Source organism: Triticum aestivum, chromosome 5B (assembly GCF_018294505.1).
Source record: "Triticum aestivum cultivar Chinese Spring chromosome 5B, IWGSC CS RefSeq v2.1, whole genome shotgun sequence".
Classification (NCBI taxonomy): Eukaryota; Viridiplantae; Streptophyta; class Magnoliopsida; order Poales; family Poaceae; genus Triticum; species Triticum aestivum.
The window spans coordinates 221,058,933-221,065,792 of NC_057807.1; positions in this window are offsets into that span (position 1 = coordinate 221,058,933).

The following is a 6,860-nucleotide window of genomic DNA, read 5'->3' on the forward strand; positions in this document are numbered from 1 at the left end:
GGTTGCGCGGGAACGGGCTCACCGACGATTCATTAGCGCCACTGCGAGGCATCGTTTGGCCAAAATAACGCCCCCGCGCGTGATGACCCACAAGTATATGGGATCAATTGTAGCCCTTTCGATAAGTAAGAGTGTCAAACCCAATGAGGAGCAGAAGGAAATGACAAGTGGTTTTCAGCAAGGTAATGTCTGCAAGTGCTGAAATTGTAAGTAACAGAGTAGTTTGATAGCAAGATAATTTGTAACAAGCAAGTAATAGTAGTAGTAACAAAAGTGCAGCAAGGTTGCCCAATCCTTTTGAGGCAAAGGACAGGCCAAAACGGTCTCTTATGATAAGCAAAGTGTTCTTGAGGGTACATGGGAATTTCATCTAGTACTTTCATCATGTTGTTTCGATTCGTGTTCGCTACTTTGATAATTTGGTATGTGGGTGGACCGATGCTTAGGTGTTGTTCTTACTTGAACAAACCTCCTACTTATTAACCCCCTCGCAAGCATCCGCAACTATGAGAAAAGTATTAAGAATAAATTCTATCATAGCATTAAACTTTTGGATCCAATCGGCCCCTTACAGAATAGCGCATAAACTAGGGTTTAAGCTTCTGTCACTCTTGCAATCCATCATCTAATAACTACTCCACAATGCATTCCCTTAGGCCCAAATATGGTGGAGTGTCATGTAGTCGACGTTCACATGACACCACTAAGGGAATCACAACATACATATCATTACAATATCGAACACATATCAAGTTCACATGATTACTTGCAACATGATTTCTCTCGTGACCTCAAGAACAAAAGTAACTACTCACAAATAATAATCGTGCTCAAGATCAGAGGGGTATTAAATAGCATAATGGATCTAAGCATATAATCTTCCACTAATAAACCATATAGTAATCAACTACAACATGTAATCAACATTACTAGTCACCCACAAGCACCAACCTATAGTTCCGGTACAAAGATTGAACACAAGAGATGAACTAGGGTTTGAGAGGAGATGGTGTTGTTGAAGATGTTGATGGAGATTGCCCTCCTCAAGATGGGAGAGTTGTTGGTGATGACGATGACGATTATTTCCCCCTCCGGGAGGGAAGTTCCCCAAGCAGAATTGCTCCGCCGGAGGGCAAAACTGCTCCTGCCCAAGTTCCTCCTTGAGACGGCGGCACTTCATCCCGAAAGTCCTCTCCTTATTTTTTCTAGGTCAAAATGACTTATATACCAGACTAGGGGTAATACGTCTCCAACGTACCTATAATTTTTTATTATTCCATGTTGTTATATTATCATTCTTGCATGTTTTACCATCATTTTATAATCATTTTATATCGGTTTTTTTGTACTAACCTATTGACATATTGCCCAGTGCCAGTTACTGTTTTTTGCTTGTTTTTTACATCACAGGAAATCAATACCAAACGGAGTCCAAACGCAGCAAAACTTTTCGTGCATTTTTTCTGGACTAGAAGACACAAGATGGGCCGAAGAAGTACCAGAGGGGTGCCCCGAGGGGGCACAATCCACCAGGACGCGCTTGGGGCCCAGGCGCGCCCAGGTGGGTTATGCCCACCTCGGTTGCTTCCCGCACCGCCTCTTGCTCTATAAATACCCCCATATTCCAGAAACCCTAGGGGAGTCGACGAAAATCAATTACAGCCGCCGCAAGTTCCAGAAACACCAGATCCATTCTAGACACCATCACGGAGGGGTTCATCATGTCCATTCGTGCCTCTCCGATGATGCATGAGTAGTTCTTTGTAGACCTATGGGTCCGTAGTTAGTAGCTAGATGGCTTCCTCTCTCTCTCTCTCTCTCTCTCTCTCTCTCTCTCTCTCTCGATTCTCGGTATAATGCTCTTTGGATATCCATATGATGTAAGTCTTTTTGCAGTGTGTTTGTTGGGATTGATGAACTTTGAGTTTATGATCAGATATATGTTTTTATCCATGAAAGTTATTTGAATCTTCTTTGATATCTTATATGCATGATTGATTATAGCTTCATATTTCTTCTCCGGTATTTGGGTTTTGTTTGGCCAACTTGATCTATTTATCTTGCAATGGAAAGAGGTGCTTTGTGATGGGTTCGATCTTACGGTGCTTGATCCCAGTGACATAAGGGTAAACGACACGTATGTATCGTTGCTATTAAGGATAACAAGATGGGGTCTATTTCTACATAAATAGATGTTGTCTACATCATGTCATCATTCTTATTGCATTACTCTGTTTTTCCATGAACTTAATACACTAGATGCATGCTGGATAGCGGTCGATGTGTGGAGTAATAGTAGTAGATGTAGGCAGGAGTCGGTCTACTGATCTTGGACGTGATACCTATATAATGATCATTGCCTGGATATCGTCATAGTATTTGAAGTTCTATCAATTGCCCAACAGTAATTGTTTTCCCACCGTTTGCTATTTTTCTCGAGAGAAGCCACTAGTGAAACCTACGGCCCCCGGGTCTCTTCTTTAATATATTTACCTGCGCGGTCTATTTTTATTTGCTTCTATTTTCAGATCTATTAAACCAAAAATACAAAAGTACTTTGATGCACTTTATTTTATTTGCGGTCTATTTATCCAATCTATTACAACTTTCTCCTACCTCCATGCCAATTTCTGGCGCCGTTACCCGAAAAGGTTGACAATCCCTTTAACACGTCGCATTGCGAGTATTTGTTATTTGTGCAGGAGCTATTTATGTTGTGTTGCGTGGTTCTCCTACTGGTTCGATAACCTTGGTATCATCACTGAGGGAAATACCTACCGTCGTTGTGTTGCGTCATCCCTTCCTCTTTGGGGAAATACCGATGTAGTTCTAACAGGCATCAAAAGGAATTTCTAGTGCCGTTGCCGGGGAGACATCATCAACATCAACCAGGTTCCTAATCACCAATCTCATCTCCTTGCAATTTACATCATTTTCCATTTGCCTCTCGTTTTCCTCTCCACCACTTCACAAAAATTAGCCGTTTTATTCACCCTCTTTTTCGTTCGCCGTTTTCTCCTCAGATCTGTTTTTGAGTGCAATCTTGTTGTGTGGTCACCATGACTCAAGAGAACACCAAGTTGTGTGATTTCTCAAATACCAACAACAATGATTTTATTAGCACTCAGATTGCTCCTCCCGCCATTTGTGCGGAGTCTTGTGATATTAATACTGCTTTGTTGAATCTTGTTATGAAATATCAATTTTCCGGTACTCCTAATGAGGATGTTGCGTCCCATCTTAACACATTCATGACATGCAAAAGAAAAAAGATGTGGACAATGATGTTGTGAAGTTGAAATTATTTATGTTTTCTTTGCGAGATCGCGCAAAAATTTGGTTATATTCTTTGCCTCGCAATAGTATTGATTATTGGAATAAGTGCAAGGATGCTTTTATTACTAAGTATTTTCCGCCCATAAAAATCATTTCCCTTAGAGCCCAAATCATGAATTTCAAGAAACTTGAACATGACCATGTTGCACAATCTTGGGAAAGGATGAAATTGATGCTAAGGAATTGCCCAACTCATGGGTTAAATCTTTGGATGATCATACAAATATTTTATGCGGGGTTGAATTTTGTTTCTTGTAGTCTTTTAGATTCTGCCGCGGGGGGTACTTTTATGGAAATTACTTTGGGTGAATCTACTAAATTTCTAGACAATATTATCACAAATTACTCACAATGGCATACCAAAAGAGCTCCTACAAGTAAAAAGGTCAATTCGGTAGAAGAAATAAATTCTTTGAGTGAAAAAGTTGATGCTCTTATGAAGTTCGTTGCTAATAAAAGTTCTCCTATTAATTTTAATGATGTGCCTTTGTCTACTTTGATTGAGCAAAACTATGATGCCATAGATGTGAATTTATCTCACGAAACAATTTCAATAGCAATGCTTATAGAGGTAATTTTAATCCTAGGCCTTTTCCTAGTAATTCCTCTAATAATTATGGTAATTCATATGGTAGTCCTTCTTATAATAATAATAGAAACACCTCTGATCTTGAGAATAATATTAAAGAATTTATCAATATTCAAAAAGTTTTCAATGCTACAATAGAAGAAAAGCTGAATAAAGTTGATGATATGTCTAGAAGTATTGATAGAATTTATCATGATGTAGAAACTCTCTTGATGGAGAATTTTGTGCCTAAGGTTGAAGAATCAATTAAAGCTCTTTATGTTTATATGGATGAAAGTAAGAAAAGAACTGTTATGCTTAGAGCTAAAAGAGAATTTTTAGAAAAAGCATTTTGTAGTGATTGCTTTCATAAAAGTGTTGAAGATCTTAAAATGATTGGTGTTTCTTCTATTGATTCTTTGTTTAGTAAAATTAAGATTGATGAAAAAGGGACTAGAGAAGAGTCAATTTAGCTAGAAGGCATCCCAATAATTCGGAGGGTGAAAATCTTGTTGAGAAAATTGATAAAAGTGGGTTTGAAGAGGTCAAAACTTTAACTAGTGATGTGCCCACTATTTTGGATTACAAAGACTTTAATTATGATAGTTTCTCTTTGGTTGATTATATTTCTTTGTTTCAATCCATGATAAATTCACCCTATGCTTATGAACAAAATAAAGCTTTTACTAAACATATTGTTGATGCTATGATGAAAGCTTCTAAAGAAAAGTTGGAACTAGAAGTTTCAATTCCTAGAAAATTACATGATGAATGGGAACCTACCATCAAAGTCAAGATTAAAATTATGAGTGTTTTGCTTCATGTGACTTGGGTGCTAGTGTTTCTACAGTTCCGAAATCTTTATGTGATGTGCTTGGCCTTACTGATATTGAAGAATGCTCTCTAAATTTGCACTTGTGGATTCTACTATTAAAAAGCCTATGGGAAGAATTAATGATGTTCTTATTCTTGCAAATAGGAATTATGTGCCCATAGATTTTATTGTTCTTGATATTGATTGCAATCCGTCTTGTCCAATTATACTTGGTAGACCATTTTTACGTACTATTGGTGTCGTGATTGATATGAAAGAAGGTAATATTAAATTTCAATTTCCACTAAGGAAGGGTATGGAGCACTCCCCTAGAACAAGAATTAGGCCACCATATGAATCAACCATGAGGGCATCGTATGGATCTAGAATTAAAAATGACAACACTTAGATCCTTCGTGTTATGCCTAGCTAGGGGCGTAAAATGATAGTGCTCGTTGGGAGGCTACCCAACTTGTATCTTTTTGATTTTTGGTTTTCTTGCTGTTTTCAATAAAATACCCAATTATGCCTCTGATTGGATGTGTTTTTGTGGTTTGAATTAGTGTTTGTGCCAAGCAAGGCCTTTGGGATGGTTTGGGTGAGAGTTGATTTGATCTTGTAGCAAACAGAAACTTTTGCACTCATGAAAATAATTCCCATTTTTAATAGAAGAGTGATTTTGAGCTAATTCTTTTTGTAGAATATTAATAAACAAATTATTCATGTTGGCCTAATTTTTCAGAATTTTTGGACTTACATAAGTATTCGAAGTTTCCAGATTGCTACAGACTGTTCCGTCTTTGATAGATTCTGTTTTCTTTGCGTTGTGTGCTTGTTTTGATGATTCTATGGTTTTCTTTGAAGAGTTTTTACCATAGAAAAGTTGGAATACAGTAGATATAATGCAAAAATAAAATATGAATGGGTTTGCAACAGTACTTACAGTAGTAGTTTACTTTCTTATACTTACGGATCTCACGAAGGTTTTGTTTAGTTTTGTGTGATTGAAGTTTTCAAGTTTTGGGTGATATTACGATGGATGAAGGAATAAGGATTAGCAAAAGGCTAAGCTTGGGGATGCCCGAGGCACCCCAAGATAATATTCAGGAAGTAGCAAGCAACTAATCTTGGGGATGCCCCTGAGTGGCATCCCCTCTTTCTTCTAGCAACCATCGGTATTTTACTTGGAGCTATATTTTTATTCGTCACATATTATGAGTTTTGCTTAGAGCGTCTTGTATGATATGAGTCTTTGCTTGTTTTGCTTTGTGTTTTAAGTCTTGAATCCTTGCTGGACACACCTTTTTGAGAGAGCCAAAAATTATGTTATGCTTGCTCTTATGCTTCACTTAAATTTTTAGAGCCATGGAATTGCTCTAGTGCTTCACCTATATCTTTTTGTGCACGGTGTGCTTTGTTATTTTTGAAGAAATGCTATCATGCTTCACTTAGATTTATTTGGGAGTTAGTAAAATTTTTAAGAAATTCTCTCTTGCTTCACTTAAATTATTTTGAGAGAAAGAAATACTATGCTCATGTTCTTCACTTAAATTTGTTTGAGCTTATTAAAAGCAACATATGAAACTAGTCCAAAAGTGATAGATATCCAAGGAGGATATAAAAAACTTTCATTAAGATCACTGGAAAAAATAAACTTGGTTCTTTGTAATGGTTTTCATATATGACGATATGATATGTGAGTCATGTTGATGAGTAATTATGCTTCTGTAAGAATATTGGTGTTAAGGTTTGTGATTCCCTATGCAAGCACGAAATTCAATAGTTATGAAATGAAATTACATCCTACTTGTGGTGCATTATTCGGTGTTAATAATGCTTAATGCTCGCTTACGAGATTTTTCATTTCTTGGTTGGACGCTTCTCAATCATTATGCTAGCCTTCATTTGCACTAAGTATGATCACTACTTGTGCATCCAAACCCCTTTAAACCAGTTTTGCATATGAGTCCACTATACCTACCTGTATGCGGTATTTCCATGCCGTTCTAAGCAAATTTGCATGTGCCATCTCTAATTTTCAAAATAAATTTCTCTTTTGTGTGCTCGTACCGCTCGTGAGGTGGTGAGAGGTGGCCGATGTTTTCCATGCTAGATGTGTTATTCTCACAATGAGTGTTTATT